The sequence below is a fragment of the Triturus cristatus genome, chromosome 2_2 (assembly GCF_964204655.1).
Source record: "Triturus cristatus chromosome 2_2, aTriCri1.1, whole genome shotgun sequence".
Lineage (NCBI taxonomy): Eukaryota > Metazoa > Chordata > Amphibia > Caudata > Salamandridae > Triturus > Triturus cristatus.
In genome coordinates this window covers 854313870-854338385 of record NC_140582.1, presented here as the reverse complement: position 1 = coordinate 854338385, position 24516 = coordinate 854313870, and the positions used below count along the sequence as shown (strand labels likewise).

Below are 24516 nucleotides of genomic sequence, written 5' to 3'. Positions count from 1 at the left end.
TTTCTCCTGTCTTCACAAGCAGCAAGTCTTCTTTGGCTCCCATTGAAAACGACGCCGCGACCCGACACCAAAAGACACCTATGCACCCGGCTTCCCTGTGTGAGGTAACTCCAGCACTACGGTGCTCATGTGGGTGTTGGCTCTAGAACTACTTACCCTGTAAGTGACTTGCTTGTAGACTCTCCCGAAGTATCCTTAAACTCTTAATTTCCAATCGCGACTTGCTCCATTGAAGTCAATAGGAATTCGCGGCTGTGTTCTCACACTGCATGCGTCTCCCGTAGGTCCTTTACTTACCTGCCTGGGTGTTTTCGTGAGGCCCTAGCACTTCTGAAGGCCCTAGGCCTTGTCCCCTTGCAAGTCGTTATCTCGAAGTCTCTTTTTTAGTATATGGTCTGGTATGCCCCTAGGGCCCCAGCCATATTTGTGCTTAACTTATTGTGAAACGTTGATTTGTGCATATATTCCTGACTTCTAATCTCATAAAGAGATTAGCAGAGAGTTGTTAGTAATAAATACATATATATTTGATATATATACCTGTGTGGTGTTCTTTCATTTAGTAATTCAAGAGATTATAAGGTAAAACAAGCTGCGTTACATTCCTCTAAAGACTAAGCCTGAAGGCTGCTCTCCACAGCTACCACTAGGATAGCTTTCTTTAAAGGTTATCTTAAACCTACTACCATAAGAGTCGAATTGTACTGGTGCAAGGTGTCCACTTTAACTAGTGAACAGCATATACCAGGCCAACTTCTCACATTCTCCATTTAAGAAATTCTCTCCCCCAGGTTGCCTATGTCCCTTTTGACCTCCTGAAGGGCTCCCTGAACTCTTCTTTGCATCTAGGTCCACTTGGGCTCTGAAGGAGTTGTTCCATGAAATCTCTTTAACTTTTTTTAAAGGCCTCTGGGAACTTGGCGTCGTCTGTCAGAGCATCGCCTTGTGCAGGTGTGTCCTTGGAATCCTCACTCTAGAAGGCTCTTTTGCCACTTAAAGTACGGGTAGACCTACCTCTCACTGTTGTCTCTTTCATAATTCCTTTGAAGGAGGCAATGATGCTTTGTGAAGAGATAGGGGGTCCTCTGCATGTGCCCACTGCTTGGTCATGTGTTGTATTTATGTCCTCTGCAGTACCGTCTTTGCACCAGACCCCTCCTTTTCTGCTCGGGGCACTGAGCTAAATTGCCACTCTTCATTCAGCCTCTAAAAATGTATCAGTCCTATTTGGCCTGGGTCCTGTGAATTTGCCGTGGGCGACCTCCGCTCTGCCCTACCACCTTACTGAGTGCCCTTTTCTGTCCAGTTTACAGTGAGACTTCTCGCAATATGGCTCCGGTTTCACCCCTCTTTTGAGTCTGGCTCTCTTTGTACAGAGACACCCTTTTTTACAGTCTTGGGCTGCTTCCTGCCTGGAAGGCTTCTTGGGTTTGTGCTCAGAGCTCCCCGGCCCAAAGGCTCCTTCTAGTAGCCCTTTATTGCTTTTTTGGATGTTTCTTTCACTTCCACATCTCCGCCAGTATCTCTGGCTTTCCTGTGCTGGTGTCCGTATTGGCGCGTGTTGTATTCCCTAACACATGATTAAAACATAATATCCTGCCTTGGGCTCCTCATGGGTCTTACCTTGCTCGTGCAAGTCTCTTGCTGTATGCTTTAACCTTCTAGGGCCACCTCATTACTTCCCATACTCCCTATGATGACCAACGAAAGAGACCTCTGCATCCCCAGCCCTAAATCTGCACTTGCCTGTCTTGTCTCTTGGTGTAGGTCCCCACTCCTCACCGATGCACGATGCAGCTTGTTTGTCATCTGGGTCTCACCACTCTGGATCCTTCTTCCACAACGCAGCTGCCATTTTGGGTACCTGCCTCATTTCCTCTTTGCTGACTGCCGTGGTATACTTCAGTCTCTTGGCTGTCTCAGAAGCATTCCAATAAATGCCACACTATGTTTTGCAGCAGTGCCAGACTATTCTACAAATATAAATCCTCTCTTTGCGCCAGATGGAGCCTAATGCCAACAGGGAGAGTGAAACATACCTCACTCTGTCACCATTTAACCACTCCTCCTTAAAGCAAATTTTAAACATCCTCATGCCACGATTAAAATAAATGAGACCACAACATCAACAATGTCATTAACCTCTTCTGTGCCCATGACGAGATGGTCTCGTCATGGAGCACAGTCGCGCTGTGCCCATGACGAGACTATCTCGTCATGACACTCACCCACTAGGGAAGCGCCAGGCACAGGAGGGGGGAAAGGCCTGGCACCCAAAGGGTTAACAATGCATACTAGAAAGGGCTGACCAGCTTCATTCTACTCCTTGCACTATCCCTCAAAGGACTACTACAGATGATCATTGTGTAGAATTTCATATGTGGGATAAAGACTAGTGAATTCTATAATTATAGTTTTCCTGTCTACTGGAATTATTCAAAGTTTTGTATAGTTGGTGAAAGTTGGAAATCTCCTAGTAAGGAAAGATGGCATTCCTAATAAAAATAAACTTCCTCCTGCAACAGCTCTATATAGCTCAGTCGGTCCCTCTATTGTTTCCCAGGTTAACTCTTAAAAATATCTTGCTAAAACTAGAAAACGTCTTGTGCAATGGCAAAAAACTGAGAATTCATAGGTCCACCCTAGCCTAACTAATGCATTGGGCAGCAACACCGAACATTAGGGAAGGGGGGAACCAGAGACTTGTCCCAATTGGGGGACATTTTTAGTAACAGATTATAGAAAAAGAGTTTTCAGGCTGTACAAAGCCTTTTATTTGTCTGCCACCACCTGTATGTGTGTGTGTGTGTGTATATATATTATCTACTGGCGGTCGCCAGTAGATAGTTATAGTTAGGACCCTCTTACCATAGGAAATCCGCAACATTCTATTTTGAATAACTTTGGCGCCGGTCGACGAATCCTCGCAAAAGTTTCAAAATAGGTGGGGCGTTGAGCTCCGCTCCTACCCTGAAAGTCTCGGGGGGGATTCGTCAAGCGGGGGCTGAGATAAAAGGGGGGTCCCAAAACGCGTTTTTCCCATGCATTTTTCCAGAGGACCTTTAGACAGAGCTACAGCCCGAACGGCTGAACAGAATTTAATGAAATTTGGCAGAGAGGTAGTCCTCAGGTCAAGGAAGTGCCTTTTGTAGGTTTGGTGTAAATCTGTTCAGTAGATTCTGAGAAAATAGCCTTTAAATCAATATATATATCTGAGCCAGCTTACGGTGCGCTTACGGTGCGCTTACGGTGCGCTTACCGTACGCGTACGGTGACGTGCGCGAGCGCGATTCTGATTGGCCGTTAGATTTTAGTAAACATTCGAATCGGTCGAAACCAGGAAGCGGCGGCCGCCATTTTCTCTCTCGCACTCTGACAGGGGGTTGAAAAACAAAGTGCAAAAACATGTAAAGGGGCTGTTTAGACAGCTCCCAAGCACCTAGCCATGTCGAGGGAGTCCCCAACGATCCCCCAAGTGAAAAAAGGCAATTTTAATTTTTTCGAAAATTTCGCCGATTACGCTTACCGTACGCGTACGGTAATAAATAATAAAAAAAAAAAAAAATATCCACATTCTCCCCACCCCGTGTGCAAATGGTGCCCGAAGGGCCCCATTTGTGCATGGCTTATTACATCAAAACAAAACATATATTTTACCTGTCACAACGATGCTCATCATATGTCCTCCATGTGCGCACGGTGCGCGAAGCGCATCGTGCGTTCATGGCCCATCTAGCGTAATGTGGGCACGCGGTGCGCATAGCGCACCGCGTGCCCACCGTGCGTGCACGGCACTAACTGCGTAAAGTGGGCGCGCGGTGCGCAAAGCGCACCGCGTGCTCATTGTGCGCGCACGGTGCACGAAGCGCACCGTGCGCGCACGGAACGAACTGCGTTAAGTGGGCGCGCACGCCACAAATGGCGTAAAGTAACTTAGCATTTAAAAAACCGTACAAATTCACTGAAAAAACCATAGGTTTCACACACGTTATAGTTAGGAATTAGCATTTAAAAACCTTGCAAATTCACTGAAAAAACCATAGGTTTCACACATGTTATAGTTAGCTGGACATTTTACTGATAAAAAACCAATGAAATTCCCCCGTTATAGTTACTGTAGGCAACTATAACTCACGCGACCGTAATCCTCTGCTGATGACATATGTGTCTTTATGAAAAAAAAATATTTGTAATATATGTATAGCTGAAATTTAATGGAAGAAGACATGGGCAAATAAGTGTCTAAATACAGTATTAGCATCAGCAGAGGATTACGGTCGCGTGAGTTATAGTTGCCTACAGTAACTATAACGGGGGAATTTCATTGGTTTTTTATCAGTAAAATGTCCAGCTAACTATAACCTGTGTGAAACCTATGGTTTTTTAAGTGAATTTGCAAGGTTTTTTAAATGCTAATTCCTAACTATAACGTGTGTGAAACCTATGGTTTTTTCAGTGAATATATATATATATATATATATATAATCTACTGGCGGTCGCCAGTAGATAGTTGTAGTTAGATCGTGTTTCCATAGGAAATCCGCAACATTCTATTTGGAATAACTTTGGCGCCGATTGACGAATCCTCGCGAAATTTTCAAAATAGGTGGGGCGCTCCGCTCCTCTCCTTCCCTGAAAGTCTCGGGGGGATTCGTCACGCGGGGGCTGAGAAAAAGGGGGGTCCCAAAACACGTTTTCCCCATGCATTTTTCCATAGGACCTTTAGTCCAAGCTACAGCCCGAACGGCTGAACAGAATTACTTGAAATTTGGCAGAGAGGTAGTCCTCAGGTCAGGGATGTGCCTTTTGCAGGTCTGGTGTAAATCTGTTCAGTATTTCCTGAGAAAATAGCATTTAAAAGCATATATATATCTATAAGCGCGCACCGTGCGCGTACGGTAAAACTTACCGTACGCGCACGCTGCCGTGCGCGAGCGCGATTCTGATTGGTTGTTAGATGTTCATAAACATTCGAATCGGTCGAAACCAGGAAGTGTCGGCCGCCATTTTGTCTCTCGCAGTCTGAGGGGGTGAAAAACAAAGGTGGAGAACGTGAAAAGGGGGCAGGGTGGACAGTTCCTGACCCCCTAGCCTTTGTCAGGGGGTCCCAGAAGGACCCCAAAGGGCCAAAAATTCCTTTAATTTTTTTGCGAAAAATCGCGGAGTACGCATAGCGTGCGCGTACGGTAGAAACGGAAAAATTCCGCGAACTGCGCGCCCACAGCGCGCGCACGGTGCACGAAGCGTACCGTGCGCGTACAGTACGCGCACGGTGAAAAACCTTAAAAAAATAAAATAAAAAAAATACATAACTTAGCATTTAAAAAACCGTACAAATTCACTGAAAAAACCATAGGTTTCACACACGTTATAGTTAGGAATTAGCATTTAAAAAACCTTGCAAATTCACTTAAAAAACCATAGGTTTCACACATGTTATAGTTAGCTGGACATTTCACTCGTGAAAAACCATTGAAATTCCCCCGTTATAGTTAGTGCAGGCAACTATAACTCACGCGACCGCAATCCTCTGCTGATGACGTCAGATATTACATCACTGATGACATATGTGTCTTTCTGAAAAAAAAATATTTGTAATATATGTATAGCTAAAAATTAATGGAAGAAGACATGGGTAAATAAGTGTCTAAATACAGTGATGTAATATCTGACGTCATCAGCAGAGGATTGCGGTCGCGTGAGTTATAGTTGCCTGCACTAACTATAACGGGGGAATTTCAATGGTTTTTCACGAGTGAAATGTCCAGCTAACTATAACATGTGTGAAACCTATGGTTTTTTAAGTGAATTTGCAAGGTTTTTTAAATGCTAATTCCTAACTATAACGTGTGTGAAACCTATGGTTTTTTCAGTGAATATATATATATATATATATATATATATATATATATATATATATATATATATATATATATATATATATATATATATATATATATCCTAGTTCTGCTTGATATAGATATATATATATATATATATATATATATATCAAGCAGAACTAGGATTGACTATCCCCAAAGATACAAAGAGTATCATCTGGACAAGGGCCATAAAAACATTCATATGTTTCATATTTATTTAAAAAACCTTAAAATAATAACTGGCTTGTACATGACACCCAAAAAATCAAGGGCTATAGGGGCTGAAGCAGTTGTCCAGATGTTAGAATGTCATGCACTTAAGTGAGAAATATCTGGGTGTCTATCCAGAGAAATTACAGGCATGGTGATTCCACCTATTTATATTGCTTATCAACTATAAGGGAGATGAAAGTGAATACCCACTAATGTTAAGCCTGAGCCAACTGGTAACGGCTGTGTTCCTATTCGTAGGTTGACTATAGCTCAGACATTGAAGTCCCCAGACACTCTGCCAAAACAGTTACAGTGGACTAAAACGTGTCAACTTTTACTTTTATTTTCCATGTAGTATCTTTCAAAGGCTATCTAGCCTTGCTTTTATTGAGTGTATTGTTTTAGTTTATTTAATTTGAAAGTTTTTAGTCTTTTCGCCCCGCTCTCAGGGCAGTGGCATAAATCTCGGTTTTCTCCATAAATCCTCCCCCACCTCCAAGTCACCGCTTTGGGGCTCCAAAAAATGGTGGGCACAGCAGAGTCACTCATTGGGCATGCCAAAGGCAAACCATGGGCCTGTTCACATCTGGCCAGTTCCCGTGTTTTTTTGAAGGGGGGATGGCGAAGGGGGGAGTTTGTAGTTTGTTTTTTACTTGAGGCCACATATTGTGGAAAAATGAGCAGAGTATGTGTGAACTACAGAAAAGGAAGTATATACCACTATCCTTTCTTATGACAGCCATTAACTAAATTAATTATTGATAAAGAAGGTCTTCTGTGGTAATACATTAGTTTAGGTTTTAGTACATGTTTATTGACATTTAAATTTGTCATCTAAGTAAAACTTGTCCATTTGGCCATAAATAGTGGAACTCTAGCAAATAGAACCATTTGTCAAGATTCCCCATTTACCACCCCCAATTGTCCCTGCTCTCTGTGACCTTCCCCTCTCTACCCTACGGCCTTTACTGTGATTTCCACGAGTATCATAATTGCCTCCCTTCTCGCTCCTCCGCATTGGTCAAGCTGAGGGGAGTGTTTGTTCTTTGGACTGTGCTTGAATTGTGGTGTAGTTGTCATCCATTTGAGAAGTGTCCAAAGTCTTTAACACACAGAGTCCCTTGAGGGCAAGAGAGTTCCTTATAATATAGTTTGAAGAAATTCAAGAGACAACTCGAATGCTTGGTAAAGTCTTTTTCATCCCCCCTGCTCTTTCTCCATTCCTAGAATCCACCACATTTTCGATCCACTTGTATTTAGAGGGGAGTAGTTGTTGTCCCTATAGCCCAAGGGTTGTTTGCTTAGCTGTCAGGAGCTGGTGGGAGATGAGCCTCCCCTGAGTACCATGCACAGCGTATATATTTGCTGCAGGGTGCCCTAGCAATATTACCGGAGGGCTTCTAGCTAGGTCGGAGCCAGTTACTTGTTCTATAGTTGTTAGAACTGATGACCAGAAAGATTTCAACCTGTGGCAAGACCAAAGTGTGTGGGTTAAAGTTCTCTCTTCTCCACAATTCCTCCAAAAAAAGGGAGCTTCCCCCTATTCATTTTGTCGATATATGTAGTATAATGCCATCAATAGATGATCTAAAGCAGTGTCTCGCTTCCCACTGCATGGAATTCAAAGTTACTAGCCTGCAGCATAATCTGCCTTCCACTGTTCCTGGTCTTGTGTAAGGTCCATATCTGGTAGAGACTCCTAGCCACAAATTCCTTACCTTTGAATATCCCCATGCGTCAGACTGGATCCGGAAGATTTTCGAGCAATACCCCTGCGCGCCCAATAGGTGGCGTTGTTCAGCTGTATGTCTGCACCAGACGTCACATCCACGATACTCTGTAGGCGCCATCTCAGTGTGCTGACATCAGGTCTTTTCTTTCCGCACCAGATAGCGCTGATCTGGATTGAGATACCCCTCAGTCGCTTTTTGACTTGTCTTTTTTTACTTTTAATTGACTCTTTGAAATTTTTCTCTTGGTGTTAGGATATCACCAAAGCAACCGTCTGGTTTCAAACCATGTTGGTGCCTGCATTGACAAATATCGGTGGCACACTCCCACTTGGTGTGTTTGTGGTGCCTGGAGCTGGGACACGTCTCCAGGGCATCTGAGGACTGCCGCGCCATGCACACGAAGGCGCTGAGGGAGTGATCCCTCAAACTCCTTGCCTCCCGACATCAGTCTACTCCACGATGCTCAATGTCCCATTCGCATGGGATGTCCCAGGAACGTTCGTGGAGCCCCTCCCAATGTCATTAGTTGCACTCTTAGTCATCGGGGAAGTCAGGGAAGTCCCACAAGCACAAGAAGTCAAAGAAGTCCAGGCCCTCTTCATCTTCCCAACATCCTTTAAAGTCATCCGAAGAGATGAGGGAGGGAGCGTCAACACTCCAGACCCCACAAGTCGGCGGGCCTGATCCTGGGTCCACTCTGCGCTGCCCCAATTTTACTGGAGCCAGAGCAACCCTTGCCCATCTGAAGGAATTTTAGGAGGCCATGCGCCTTATCTTTGGGATGCCCGGCCCCTCATGAGCGCCTTCGGGTCCCACAAGCGTGGATGGGTCCCCTACTGGGACCACGCCAGTGGGTTCGCTCTTTGTGCCAGTTGGGCCCCAAGAATCCTTCGCTGGATCCCGAGCAGTCACCCCCATTGTCATTCCGCCTGGTGATGGAGACATTTGGGAGCTTATGGACCCTTATGAAGATGACTCAATTGAGGAGGACAACTGGTATGAGGAACTGGGTGAAGCCAGTGGGTTGGACACTTCGCCTGACACTGGCCTGGTTTCCCCTTTTACTGTGGCTACAGAGAAAGGAGCCTCTTTTACAATGGTGGTACGCAGGCAGCTGAGGTCACAGACCTTAATCTATCCTTAGTGGCAGTCAAGATGCTTGGTGCTTCAGCTGTGTGTCACCCCTCAGAACCCTTACTCCCATTCAGTGAAGTGAAGCCCTTGCAGATGTCCTACTTGGGGCCTGGTCCAAGCCCTGCACAAGGGCTCCTGTGACTAGGACGATTGACCGCCGCCAGAACCCCGCTCCTAGCATCCTAGTTTCCTTACCCTGTACCCCACCCCGGAGAGCCTCCTCATTGCATAGCCACCCTGGAGTGTTCCCTTCCACTTCACTGGATATGGAATCCAAGAGGCTAGATACCAGCCTGTAATTGCAGTTGGTGAACACCGCATGCCTATTTGGCATTATTCCTATACACTATAGGATTCAGTTGTGCAAGTGCTGCCTGTGGTCCCCGAGGAGGCCTGGGACATACCCTCTCAGGTTGTTGCCGATGGGAAGGGATGCAGAAAAGTTCACCATGGACTTGAGATGACCGACTCACTGGGTAGAGCACTTTCATTGGCGGTGGCCTTGTGGTGTCACACCTGGCTGAGGACATCTGGTTTTTCAGAGAATGTCCAGGCTTTCTTCATTGACATGCCCTTTGATGACTCTGACCTTTTTAGTACAAGGCAAATTCAGCACTGGAGTGCTTCAAGGACAGAAGCGCTACAGCCAGGTCCTTGGGCTTTTCTATGGCTCCTTGTCAACCCCAATCTGCCTTCCGCCCCTTTCGTGGCCATGGAAGGGATCTCCAACCGCACCCATACCCTCCCAGCCACCACGGACAGCAGGCTTGCCAGCCTTTTTGTGGGCGAGGGCCCGGGTTCTAGAGACTTCATGGGACAGACTGCCAGTGGTTAGGTCAGTCCACTCCTACTTCTCCGGCAGCCTCTGACTCCTGACTTCTTTACTTTGCCCTGAGACCATCATGGGCACCCACTGGGAGGCAGGATACGCCATCACCTCTCCCTCTGGCGGTCAGTAACATCAGACCATTGGGAACTCCAGATAGTTCAAAGAGGCTACTCGCTCTTCTTTGTGTCACCCTTCCACCCATGCCACCCACTTACCATTAGCTGACAGAGGGCCATCTCGTATTATTCAGTCAAGAAGTGCAGGCATCACGCCACGAGACACATGTTTGTGCTGATACTCCCTTCTTTGCGGTAGAGATAAACAGGCTTATCATGGCCTATTAATTGTTACTTGAAGAGCGGTTACCTATTCCGGCTATCAGACTCCGGTGTACTTTACCAGTTATTCAAGGCTCTACTGACTATCCAGATAGCCTTACGTATCCAGCCTTAAAAAGTCATCTAAGACTGAACACGTGTCGGCTGTTTTTCAACTGTACGAAATGCAAGCAGTACTGGATCATTGAACTCGCACAAATAAAATCGGACCTGCTTTCATTAGCATACCTTCAAAAGACCTTGTAGTGCTCTGGGTGTATCTATAAAATTTTGTTAAGTGAAGAAGGTTCTTTTTCATGTATATTGTACACTATTATGGTGACATTGTGTTCAGCCTGTCGAGCACACTTAACGTTCAATTGTTTCTACATACCCTTTGTTTTCTTTTGGGAAGTGCGGAGCATCTCTATACCACTTCTACCAGTTTTCTCTGGCCTGCAGCGTATGTTCCTTCCTACACTATTCATCATGCCTCAGTGGTATCTTAACCTGGTCCTCACCTTTCTCATGTGTGCACCATTCGAGCCTCTACACAAATGCCCTCTTAAGCTCTTGACCATAAACACTACCTTCTTAATGGCCATAACATTGCCCAGGAGGGTCAGTGAGTTGCACACACTTTTTGTGCTGCACCTTCCTTATACCATCTTCAATCAATCAATCAGGGGTTTGTACAGTATAGCCACTTACCCTTGAGGGTCACAAGGTGCTAGGGTGAGGGGTGGTGGGGAAGGGAGACTGATGGTCCGTCTGAGTTGAGTCGAAGAGCCAGGTCTTGAGATCCTTCTTGAATTGGCCTCCTTCCTGTACATGCTGGTTCTCCAGAGACATGTTTCATTCCTTCCGAAGGTTTTCATTTCCTTTCATGTAGGCAAGAGCATCACCCAGCCTACCTTCTTTGCTCCGCCTCATCCCTCCTAAGAGGAGGAAAGACTCCATTGTCTGGAAAAAAGAGCGTTGTCTTTCTACCTTGACCGCACAAAAGAGTTCCGGGTAGATGATTAACTCTTCGTGGACAATGTCAGAGCCAAACAAGGGAAGGCTGCACAGAAGCGGGCCATCCTGAGATGGATTGTCCTGTGCATTAAGATCTGCTACACATTGGACAAGAAGCAGCCCCATGAGGGCTTTCAGGCTCACTCTACTAGAGCCAAGGCTGCAATCAATGCATTAGCGCACATTATTCCTCTCCTAGGCATCGGTCAGGCAGCAACGTGGGCATCACTGTACACCTTCATAAAACATTACTGATCTGACAGTCAGGTCCGTCTTGACGGACACTTTGCCTCTTGGGTCCTGCAGGACTTTTTGGTTTATCAGGGTTCACTGAACCACCTTTGGGAAGGTATTGCTTGGATATCTCCAAAGTCCTTGGGCCAGCTCCCCCTGCGACGGTCCTCCTGCCCATCTGGCCGGTCTGCTACCCTCTGCTGCCTTTGGTTTTGTTCCTCCTCTGCTCGTTTTTCTGCCTCTTCTCTGCTCGCTCTTGCATCTTTCTGCTAGTTCTGACCTTTACTTTGCCTCTTTCTGCTTGTTTCAGACTTGTATTCTGCTCTATTCTGCCCTTTATTTTGCCTCTTTCTGATAGTTTCTGACCTTTATGTGTGCCTCTTTCTGCTTGTTTCTGACCTTTATTTAGCCTCTTTCTGCTCGCTCCTGCCCTCTTTTGCCTCTTTCTGCAAATTCTTGACCTCTATTTTGCCTCTTTCAGCTCGTTTCTGACCTTTATTCTGACATCGCATCCACAGCGCCCAGCTACCCCTAGGGGTGACTTTGCTGTGCTTTAAAAATGCTGATTGATTGAGATCTATTCAAAGGTAAGGAATCTGCAGCTTGAAGTCTCTATCAGATGAACAAGCTACTTACCTTCGGTAACGCTTTATCTGATAGAGACTCCATCTAGCTGCAGATTCCTTACCTACCCTCCCATCTTCTCCACTCTGCGAACCAGATCAGGTGTAAGGGACTTCCTTTTCAAGGCTTAGCCTTTCCACACCAGTTATCAGTTCTCTTTATAACTCCGTGCTCCTGGCATGGTAAGTCACAAAAGTGACTGGCATCAGCGTGCAGACGTGGCACCTTTATTGGTATCACGCATGTCATACCGACATGGCCGATGTGGACCGAACGACGATACTTACGAGCACGCAGGGGTAGTGCTTGAAAATCTTCCCTAGGCAGTCTGACGCTTGGGGATATTCAAAGCTAAGGAATTTGCGTTCGATAGTTTCTACCAGATAGAGCGTTAACAAAGATAAGTAACTTGTTCTTCCCTTTCCCAAGCCTGCAGAAATGTCTTCTTGTGATTTCCCCATATTGTAGAGTTTAGACATGCCATGTCTATCTCCAGTGCAGTTTAGGAGGTATTTTTCAAAGCGGGAGAAGGCCCTTTTGGTTTTTTGTTTGATTCTAGGAATAAGCAGCCAATGGCATAGTTGCTTATGTCGGTATCCTTCCGCATCTCTGGAAGGGCTTAGGCATCGTTCAGCTGCTTAAATATCTTGATGGTGTCCTGATCAATAATGTTTGAGAGTGTCTTGCACTGTCCTTCTAGCCAATTGTGGTAGTACCTTCCATTCAATCCTGGGGCGAATTTTCCGGTTGACAGGAAAGAGGTAAGCCCATGTCAACAACTGTCTTTTAGTAAGAAAAATGCTGAGTAGAGCAACCCACCTAATTCTATTAAGGATGGCCATGTAATGTGTGCTCAGCTGTTAGAAATCAGAACATAAGTAATGCCTTCATAACTTACAAAAAACATGTTCTGCTATTAACGAATTTTGACTCACCCCAGATGGCAATCTCTTACTAGAAGATGGTATATCTCTTAAGATCTCTTCCAGGGACCCCAGAGCATATACAACAAGCATTGGCATAGCCAATAGGTCTCGCTTTTGGGAACTTATAATTATTTAGTTATGCAGCACAATATCCTTGGTGCAATAACATCAACCGGGGGAGAGGTGAGTGTTGTGTGCCGTGCATGAGGGTGGTGTGAAGGTGTGGGAAGATGCAGGAAAAGTGTCAGGTGTAACAGGGCAAGGCACCTTCGCAGTCGACTACCGAGACGTAGCAGCAGCACTGGAAGGTGTATTCAAGGTTTAGGGTGAGGAGAGGGAAGCAGAGACGTAGCAGTGATGGGAGTGAGAGCATGGGGTCTGGCGCTGGGCACGGGAGAGGCGCATACGGGCTGTGCATCCAAGCAGCGGCGGACATGAATTAGAAGCGGGGGAAAATGGGTTGGGCTAAGTAACTGGCGGGAATCGAGTAGGGAGTGCGGCGTGGGAGAGGAGGCAGGGAAGGTCGCAAATTCAGGAAAAAGGGCTGGAAGAAGAGCAAGAGAGTGAGAAAAAGGAAGAAGAGGAGTTGAGAGCAATTGAGTTCGAAACTCGTAGAGAAGATCTGAGACTAAAAGAAGCCAAAAGCAGCAAGGATTGAGTGAAAAGGGCAGAGAAAAATGTTAAAGAATGAAAGGCAAAAGCACAGAAGATCAGCAAAGAATGAATGAGAAAGAGTGGCAGATGCCCAGCAGATCAGCACAGAATGAGTGTAAAAGTTCAAAAAGCAGCAAAGAAAGATTGCGGAATTATGAAAAAAGCACATGAAAGTGGCAGAAAGAGAATGAGAAACGCACAGAAAAGCAGCAAAGAAGGAAGAAGAAGGAAGAAGTAATGCACAGTGAAGTAGCAAAGAAAGACTGAGAAATGCACATAAAAGTGACAAGTAATGAAAGAATGAGCGATGCACAGAAAACAGCAAGGAAAGGGCGAGAAGTGTTCAAACAAGCAAATGGTGCGCGCGAAAGTGATCGTGAGCAAGAATTTCATCCGCGACCGGGAGTTGTGTGCGCTTGCAAAAAGTAAATAAAACAAGGCGGAGAGAGGCACGCAAGGTTTAATGAGCCTTGACAGAAACACACATGGCGGCTGCGCGCGTGAACGCAAGCTTGAGGCCAGCAAAAGCCTCTGGTGGCACTTTTAAAAGCCACTTACTAAATGTCTCGAAGAGACAGCGCATGCGCTGACTCAGCAAGACCTAAAAAGAATTAAGGAGACTACATTAGAAGGCTAAAACAATGTCTCGTGGACTTGCAGAAGTGAATGACCCACAAATACTAAAAGCTCATAGATTGGTATATATTATGATTTTGTAATTGGACGGTGACCCATGCCAGGGAGGGCTCCTGGAACGCACTTAAGTTGGTAGAACTGGGACAGACCACCCCTGCCAATCGTATGTTACGGGAGTAGGGCTTACCATCGGAAGACTAGGGGTAGGGGGCACACTGACAAGGGTGGAGGGGGGGATGGGAGGGGAGGGGGGGCCCACACGGGAAGAGTATTTGTCATTGTATAATTGTGTAGTCTGTCTCATATGATACTCTCTTGTGACCTGTTGGTACCCTCGGGGACCCTGGGGGGTTGTGTTGTTGAGAAAACAATAAAATAAAATGGTTTTACAATTATGATTTTGTGATTTTTTTGGTTAGTGGTGTTTTTGTTGGGTGTTCTATATTGCACTAATTACTTGTCTGGTCTGTCCTAGCACCAACATGCCTCAGTGAGTTAGCCCTTAATAAACATAATAACATACACAGAACAGTTACAGCAAAGGCACACTCACACACTGCATCTGTAGTCCGAGCTTCCAAAGCGTATAGAGAGCATGCACTACACAAGTGGGAACCTTCTCATTTACAGCAGCTCTGGTGGCAGTGCAGGAATGAGGTTGGCTCTGGTAAAACATGAGTGGGACGGCACAGATGAGTGCCGTGGTGGTAATGACGCATGGAAGAAAACCATAGGTGATCCACTCATAGGCAAGTACAGGCCGGACAACTCGCAGGTCTGCATCAGGCCATTGAAATCTGTAACACAGCAATGGCTGCCCTTAAGGAGGTCCCTAGTGTTTTTCAAGTTTCCTCAAACATCTGAGCATGAGAAAGCCGAGGTTAACAGCTGTATGGCACCACCCCATAAACACCCAGTATTCCTGTTGTTTGGTCCAATACGCATTTAGTTAGCATTTACCTAGCTAACCCATGAAAAGCCTGACCAAAGAACTCCAAGTGGGGACTACTGAATCACCGAGCTCTGGGTCTGCGCGCCATAATTAAGGGGAAAAAACGTCTGTTACCGAAGTAATGTTAAAAGAGTAATAATGCACAATGATTTTCAGTGTCAAACAGTGGTCTATTCAAGGAGTATGTGACATATGGTCCTGTAACTTAGTGGAATAGGAAACACAACGGCTACAGCACCTCTATCAACTTCTCTGATAAGATACCTCAGGTGAAGGCTGCATCTGCATATACCATGATGCTTCCTCTTAAAAAGGCATGTATGAATGAGCCATTTTTATCCACATTTAAGAGTCGACATCTGCCAAGGGTGCTCCAGGTTTGTTACTAACTTTTCAATTCGAGACCAAAATGCTAAGTAAATCAACTGCTAATGCAACTAAACTTATAAGTATCATTGTAACAATTACTGATTTTTTTTTTTGAACAAATTAAAACCTAGACTGTTTGACATTTTGCCTGTAAGATTCTTCCAAATTCCCTGTACACAAATGGCTGATGATGCAATCTTTAATTGAAAGGCAGCCTTTCAAGGTGTCTTCTTAGTCAACTGTAGTAAATAAACCAGCAGATCACAGGAAGCAACGTCATTCTATTTAGAAGGTCAACCTGTAAGACTTCCACCACCAACAATCCTCCGGATCCTGTAATATCGCAAAAATGGCTTCACCCAAAGGGGACTAAACACCACAACAACAGCATGTAACAAATAATAATTATCAAAGGGATTGGCTTGAAAAGACGCAGGAACATCCCTGCAGTAAAATGCTGTTCAGTAAAGAATATAAGTTTTGCTGCTGTTGAAGGAATACACTTACCCAAGGCTGGTGAAATCCCACGCCTCCCTCCTCTGTAGATATGTGCCGATGTCCTAGAACCACCTTCCTTTACCTGTGCATAAGCAGTCTGGATCTGCAAGTTGAGTTATAAAAAGATTTCAAGCTGTCTAATACAAGGGTACCATTTTTTTTGCATTCTGATTCATGTATTTATGTATTAATAAAGGGGAATGCAACACCCAAGCAAGGAGCATCCACAATTCTTCAAAAGAGGGAAATTCATACTAAATGAGACAAAATGTTTGTAAAAATCATGAAACTATAATGAGCACATATACTACCAATCCTAGTGGTGCATGAGCTTCCCTCACTAATCAATACACGTATATGTAATGATATGTAAGTCTTTCCACTGAATGATGGTGCAGATTTAAAATGCACAAATGCACTGAGTGAGCTAAATTATATACACAACGAAGAGAGAATATATTGTCTGGATTCATAATACATTTTGTGCCCCCATGTTCAGTTTAGATGAAAAAGAAATGCCACCTCTGAATTCATCTACAGCAGATCTTTCTCAGCTGTAGGTAAGGGTGAGCGCAGGAACATGGGAGCCTATAAGGCGTGTTCAGAACACCCACACAGTCATACATTGGTAGACACTTAGCAATATTCTCAATCCGCTAATTTAACATAAGTGCCTAAAAGAATTGAGTAATTGTGCAAACTGAGTCTGAAAACAGCAAACACCCCTGTATTGTCTACGGGTGCAGAGGAAGGGATGACTGCACCCGGACAAATATGGCAGTCTCACAAATGCTCAGTCAATAAAAGAGGTGGGGCCTTGGTGGAACAGTGAGCGTCTGTTGGCCTTTTCTGCCCGCAGCCCCCTCCTCCCCACAACCTATAACCTGCCCTGGGTGCTATGCATCTCCTAGGTTCAAGAGCAGAGAACCACCACGCAGTTGGAGCCCCATGAGTGGACAACTATGTTCCTTCTCACACTTCCTGTCCAGCCCATGGAGCAGGACGAAGCTTCCAGTGTCACGGCTGTGAACCTAGCAGGATTCCGAGCTGTAGGGTCTTAAACACTGGCTGAACTAGAGTTCAAGAACTGTAGGTGCTCTTTGCCTCACAGTACCTGAGTGCTACATTGAGGTTCTTGTACTCTCCCACTTAAAGAGTTGAATTCCAACTGAGGAGTGCAGGAACTCTCCCTTCAAAATTCAAGAAGTGCAGGTTATCAGTACCTGCCCATTTAAAGTACAGGTCTTAATGTTCACCTACTGATGCAGCATCTGCCAACCCCCATGGAGAAAGTCGCCATCCCCGACATGACGGGCAGGGGTCGAGGCTGCCAGCACTGAATATCACGTGTTGCTGTTGGCTTTGAGTTTATCCCCCAAACGCTTCATCAACTGTAATGTGATATAGGCGTATTCAACTCTCACCGGTCAATATTCTAGGAGGCTTTATAATATGGGCTGGGGTAGGGGTGGCATCCAGACAATATGTTTAGTTTTCTTTTCAAGTAGGAGACAAGGATTCAAAAAGCTTCAAGGCCATTACTGTACATACGGAAAAGCGTAGTTCCAAGACATGGGAGTCTGCAAAATTATAATTTTTTTTTTTTGGGGGGGTAGGGGGGCATCATTTTAACGTCATCCATTCTAGAATCCTTTCCAAACAGCAGAACGATCTTGACATTTTTTTTAAAGGGCAACTGAAAAACCCCAGGTGGGAATGCGGGCGGCAAGATCCCCCACCCCCTTGCGGACGCCCATGTTCCAAGATTTTCTGGGGGGAAAAGTTGCATTGGCAGCTTAAGCGCCCCAATACTAATGATGGGCGCAGCGTACATCTTCAACAGGAGCAGTTAGGAATGATGCTGACAGAGAAAGGAGTGGATAACAGAAGTGTGTTGTAATTGCAGGTCTGTCTGTCACTCACCAAGACTGGTGGATATGAATGACGTCCTCTGGGGCCGCTCTCAGCTGTGCGGCGGTCTCTCTAGTGAAGAGGACCTTCAGCCGGCGGTCAGAGGGAGGGTCCTCTCCAGAGCTGATCTTGTCCCCCGGGGGGACTTCCTAGCTGCTCGCAGACGGCAACCTGCATGGAACACTCCTCGTGCACCCCCAGCACCTTCACAATCAACACACCGGCTTGCTGCCTGCAACACACCATTCAAGAAAATAAAGACGCCACGCGAGACTGGGTACTCAGATAGAACGTAAACATGACTGAAGCAATCAATTTCATTTCTGGATAAAGACAAGCTATTATATGTCAAACCAACGAGACCACTTGGTCTCCAATCCTGGATGAATGCAGGTAAAATCCTCATTCAATAGTAGTAATCACAACTGATTATGTAGTGAATGTTCACAGTCTGCATGTTACATAACTCAATCATAAGAAAGACAAATGGGTGCGTGAGCTCCGCTCTGTAGGTGCTCAGCTCACTGAGTTATCTTTTTTGAATTAACCTGAAGGAGCCTGTTGCAATATTTAAAGCAATATTTTAAGATGCATAACAATTTTTTTTAAAAACATATTCTACCTGGAACGTTCTTCTTTAGGGTGCAATGATGCAAAAACATTTCAATGTTGTTACTCAGTTAAGATAAAATCCGACATTCAAATGAGTAAAATGGAAACAGCTGTGGGCACGACTTACCGAGCTTCAGGCACATCGAAGTGAAGGGCGTCAATTGACTCCCAAAACAAACAATTTGAAGATATGATCAGACGCAGCCAGAACTGCAGCCAACCCACCAGAAGTGGGGCTTTAGTCAGCACTAAGTGTGGTAAGAAGTGGGAAATCTGGTGATCCAGGCAAGGCTGGAGTGAGAACCAACACCATCCCTGGCACAATGTTGAAATCAGTTCCATACCAGCATGCCAGTGAGTTTAGCAAGGGGGGTTGAACCCCCTCTATTGTGTGTGTTTGGGGCTGCTCCCACAAGACCATTACAAACAAGCATTAGCACTGCAATTGCTCTCGCATTACTGAAAGTTTGAGCTATTGGCATTGCAAATAATAATGCAACGCCAATAGCTCAAACTTTCAGTAATGCGAGACCAATTGCATTGCAAGTGCTTGTTTTAAAAGGTTACGTGCCTTTAATGGCTCAAGAGATCGCAGCAAGGGAAATGGTCAAGAATGGAGGAGGAGTGGGGTGATGAGGGTCGGGCAGGACAGCAAGTTCTGTCATCAATGATTGGGGCTGAGAGCAGAACGACCTGCAGTGCGCGCTCTTAAAGGCAATGCTTTGCTTTGCCAATGTGAAAGAAATGAAAATAAAAGCAGCGAAGTTAAAGGTGCGCTTAAATTGAATGCTAGCTGTGTTTGGTTTTTGCTCATTGTAACATTCATTAACAAAACCAAAACCATAGAAAGCAGGCAAAGCATAGAGAGCAGCTGTCTTAATTTAGGAGAAAAACGAATTTTTCTATTTTGCATGTTTGCCCTCTACAACATCCCTCATTGGTTTTCATAAAGCCGGCACGGCTATAATGCTGCTAAAAGAATACTTTTGGGCTTATTGACAAGCTGCACCAACCCCACGGCTGCAAGCGTAGTCCCAAGCATTTTAAAAACAAGCATTGAAAGCGTGCGTCATCTCGATCGCTCTGATCGCTCGATCGCGATGACGCACGAGTTTTCAAAGTGCTGCTGAAGGCTAGCGGTTCGCGCGTGCACGGTCGCGTGAACGCAAGCGCTAGGCCAGTCAGCAGCACTTTGAAAACTCACATACAAAATGTCTCTCCGAGCCAGCGCATGCGCTGGGCTCAGCGAGACCTAAAAATACATATATATGTGTGTATGTTTAAGTAAAAAAAGTACTGAGTACCTTCAAAACATGTATATATACATGTATACATATATAAACATGCAGCCTACCATAACTCAAATACGCAAATATGCCAAAATTACATTGTTTTTTCATTAAATGAAATAATCTCACAAATCATTTCTGTAAACGAGAACATACACTGCAATAGTGTTCCAACACCGCCTTTTAATTTCAGAGAAAAAGGCATGTAATCGCAGGCAATTAGTCTATAGGCTGCATAGATGACAAAACATCACAGTACTAAAAAACTGGCACCCTGCCTTTAAAGAGTACAAGAACCTGGACACCGTGCCTTTAAGACCTCCAGGAGCCCGCTGCTCCCATCATGCACCACAGGGGACAGGCCCGTTCTTTTTTACGGTGTACTAACATGAAGGGATCATGGCGTAAGGTGCAAAACGATATTATACTTTTCATACTCGTCCGGGGAGCTGGGAGGGTTACTTATGACTTTGATGAGTATACCCCTGGAAGAGAACCAGTATTACAGGTAAGTAACTTATCTTTCTCTTCCAGGGGATACTCATCAGTAGTCATAGGCACTGAATAGAATAGCAAGCCCATTCCCACAGACGAGCAACAGTATAAGTACAGCACAAATAACATTTTAAGGATGTATTATCCAAACATATCTCTTAACGAGCTTGCCCAAACTGAATAATGGCGAGTGAAAGTATGTACTGATCGCCATGTGCGCGCTTTATTAATCTCTGCAATAAGTACATTTCTAAGGAGAGCTTTGGTCTAGGCCTTTCCCCGGGTAGAATGAGCCCTTGGTTTGCCTGAAAGGGACTTATTGGCTAACTGGTAAGACAAAGTGATACAAAAGACTATCCATCCAGAGATGGAACGTTTGGAAGTAGCACATCCAGTATTAATGGAACCATAATTTACAAACAGGCGGTCTGATTTTCTCAAAGCCTTGGTTTTGTATAAGTAGAATTTCAGAATCCTCTTAAGGTCTAAATAGGGCATTTTGTGTTTGCCGCGTCTGCAAACAGGTCGATGCCTGGAACTCCCCATTGGTGGAAGATGTCCTGCGCGGCGACGTCGTGTAGAACACAGTCGTGAGCCTCGACGAAGTCCCGACTTAGGGCATCTGCTTGGACGTTGAGAGTTTCTGGAAGATGGATCGCCGTAATGGTCAGATTCCTTGCGAGAAGCCAGTATTCCAGATGGGCTAAGCCTCCAGAGAGAGAGAGAGGTCTCGACCGGGTTCCCCCCTGTTTGTTCAAATAATGCATTGTTGTTGTATTGTCCTTCTGAACCAACAGGGCACGTGAGTGAAAAGACTGGAGCAGTGATTTGGGCGCGAGATGCACCGCTTTCAGCTCCAAGAGGTTGTTGTGGTACCGTCGCTCTGTCTCTGACCAGAGCCCTTGAACCTGAAGCGGGCCCATATGAGCCCCCCAAACCTGTAGGGAAGCGTCCGTGACGATGGTCTGAGTAGGCAGGTCCTGGTGAAAAGGGACTTACTTCTCCAGTATTGGGGTGTCTTTCATAGATTCACATGCTTGAATATTCCCCGTCGTCGGAGTGGGAGTCCCACGGTAAATAATATAGCAATATATACAGTCATAATATATATATATATACCTATACATAAGTAATCATATAAAAACAGAGATATAAGTCAGTGATAAACATCAAGAATGTCCCTATATGAAATCTCCACAGAGATACATGGAAAGAGAAAAAAGACATTCGCAGTCTATCTCTGTCATTATGTTAGTCCAAACTATGGCCAATCAGGCGTCAGCTCCTCTCTAGAACCTTCTCCTCAGAGCTCCTCACCTCAGATTTTCTACCGCACGTCGTGTGAAAGGGAGTCTCCCTGAGCTCTGCTCAGTTTTGTTCTCTTCAGCATGTCTTCAAGTAAGAAGTCTTTGTTTAGACCTTGTTCTCCTTGTGGAAAGCTGCGTTTATTCTCAGAAGATCCACACAGTAAGTGTATTTACTGTCTTTACCCAGACCATGAAGTGGCTAAATGTAAGTTCTGTAGAACTTTTTCTACAAAAACTCTGAAAGACAGGGCAGGCCGTCTCTTGCTGTGGCTCCAGAGACTTAAAGATAAAGATGAAGTGGTTTCTGAAGTAGAAAGCGTTACTTCTGGCCGTTCCCACACAGCCTCAAAGCGCAGTAGTATACAAGATTTACCTTCTGCTTTTCTGAAAAAGAAGAAAATGTCTTTGACTATGACATCTGCCACTTCTTCTTCTTTGACTACTGCTTTGTCGCCCACGAGACATAGTTCTCAGGCTGCTGAGGTTTCCACTTCCCAGTTTTCAGGAAAAAAACTGGCTTCATCGTCGACGAAGCTTCCGACGACGAAATCCGCAATTTCCTGCTCGTCGACGGTGACTCTGACGACGACGTCAGCATCAAAATCGTCGACGACTGTTCCGTCGACGTTGTCGGCGTCGACGATGATCATCAGCACCATAAAGACTGTATCATCTATATTACCTATTGCATCGTCGTCGACGAAGAAGGAAAAGATCTCGTCGACATTGACATCGTCGTCGTCGAAAGTTGTAAAATCGTCCTCGTCGACGATTACGTCGTCGATTGACCCGTCGACGAGTGTTCCATCGACGAAGAAGAAGAAAACCTCGTCGTCGTTTCTGCCGACGAAGGTCCCGTCGACGAAGGTCCCGTCGACGAAGGTCCCGTCGACGAAGGTCCCGTCGACGATAGTTCCGTCGACGATGGTCCCGTCGACGATGGTCCCGTCGACGATGGTCCCGTCGACGATGGTTCCGTCGACGATGGTTCCGCCGACGCCACTTCCATTGACTATGGTTCCGTCGACGATAGTCCCGTCGACGATGGTTCCGTTGACAAGTCCGTCTACAAAGATGTCCTCAGTACCTTCTATGTCTCCGATCCAGTCGACTGCAGTCTCTTCGGTGAAAATAAAGATTAAAAGGACGACTTCTGCTCAGAGGTCATTAAAAGATCAAATTTCTTCCACGTCTACAGCACCTACTTCGTCTTTTGCCGCTGTTCCTTTGTTACCATTGCCACCGAGTTCTCGACCAGATATGGCAGGTGAAGTTATATTGTTGGAGGATTCCCACCTTCCTTCACCATTGTTTGCCACTGATTCAGATCAAGATTCAGAAGAAGGTTTACCTGAATCGTTTGAGTCGGCACGCAGTCCCTCAGATTTAATAATAAAATGCCAAGAGGATAGTAGTGAAGATGAGGAACAATTTTATCAGGAAGAAATTCCTACAGAAAGGCAAACTGCGACGCTACCACTGTCCCTGATAACAAATCTTCAACTCATGTTGGACGATTATAATCGGCGGTTTCCTTTATCACCACAAGAATCTGTGGTTCCGCCTCCTCCAGTGGTGCCAACAACTATATCGGAACCGGTGCCGGCTCCAATTCCATCTGTGGTAACACCTTCCCTACCGCTGCGACATTCTTCAACTCGGACAGTACCTTCTCATGCTACTGAAGAAGAAGAAGAAATTCCTCAAGACAGGGAGGATGGTGAGATTCTTGATTATGGTGGCGATGATGATGATGAGGATGATGGTATGGCGGAGTGGGATGATTATCATGCTCAAACACCATCTCCCTCTCCAGTGATACCTGGTGACTCACCACCTGTTGATATTGCAAGTTTTCACCAGTTAATGGATAGGGCAGCACAAAGATTCAAATTAACAACGGAACATAAGGAAGAGGATTGTTTCCTTTACGATTTCAAAAATCAACCTTTTAAACAAACTCATTTAATCCCTATAATCGAATTTATTTGGGAGGAAGGCAAAAAGATTATGAAGACCCCAAATAGCCTTCCGGCACAGGTGCCCAGATTGGAAAAAAAGTACAAGTCACCGTTAGGAGCGCCAGTGTGTCTCACTGGTCAAGCAAAGCCAGATTCTGTGGTCACACAGGCAGCGCAACGTTGGGCTAGAAACCCTGCGTCAACGATCACTGCACCACCTGATCGTGATGGACGTCGTTTGGACGCCATAGGGCGAAAATTTTCTTCAATGGCTTCCACCACTGTGAGAGCGGCTAATGCTTTAGCCATCTTAGGCGGTTACGACCGTCAAGTATGGGCGGATATATCAACGCTAGTTGAACAACTGCCGGAACCGTCGAAGAGTGAAGCCCTAAAGCTACTCCAGGAGGGAGAGAGTACATCTGCAGAGATGATAGACTGTGCAGTTGATATCGCCTGTATGGGATTCCGTCAACTTGCTGGAGCAGCGGTATTGCGCAGGCAAGGTTGGTTGCGCTCAACCTCCTTTCGTCAGGAAGTACAGGCAAGAATATTGGACATGGCTTATGACGGAGAGGCTTTATTCGGAGATCATGTGGATGAAGCTCTCCAATCGATAAAGAAGGATACGGAGACTGCTCGCTCTCTGGGCACATTACAATTTCGGTAACAGCCCTTTCGGGGTGCACGCGGACGCAGCACCTCCTCTAATTTTCGAAGAGGAAACAACCAGTATCGACCATATAACCAGGGTTCCAACCGTTATTCCTATAACCAACAGTAAACCTCTCGACAGCAGTCTTCCAAGACTTACAGAGGAAAATCCTCATATAGGGGTTCCACCCCTAATAGACAATGACTTGTATCAGTCCCAGAAAATTGGAGGTCGAATCTCTCTGTACTCTTCTCAATGGTCCTCCATA

General features: G+C 45.4%; 1 protein-coding gene across 4 annotated transcripts in view; it reads left to right on the top strand.

The window, feature by feature from the left end:
• Positions 1 to 24516, top strand: part of N4BP2 (NEDD4 binding protein 2) — a 1530410-nt gene that overhangs the window by 41397 nt on the left and 1464497 nt on the right. The window contains exon 2 of one of the 4 annotated variants that reach the window (XM_085642233.1): positions 17925 to 18322. The exons of the other annotated variants lie outside the window; for them this stretch is intronic. The gene's annotated coding sequence lies outside the window, so the exon portion shown is untranslated. The remainder of the gene's footprint in view (positions 1 to 17924; positions 18323 to 24516) is intronic. 4 annotated transcript variants of the gene reach the window in all.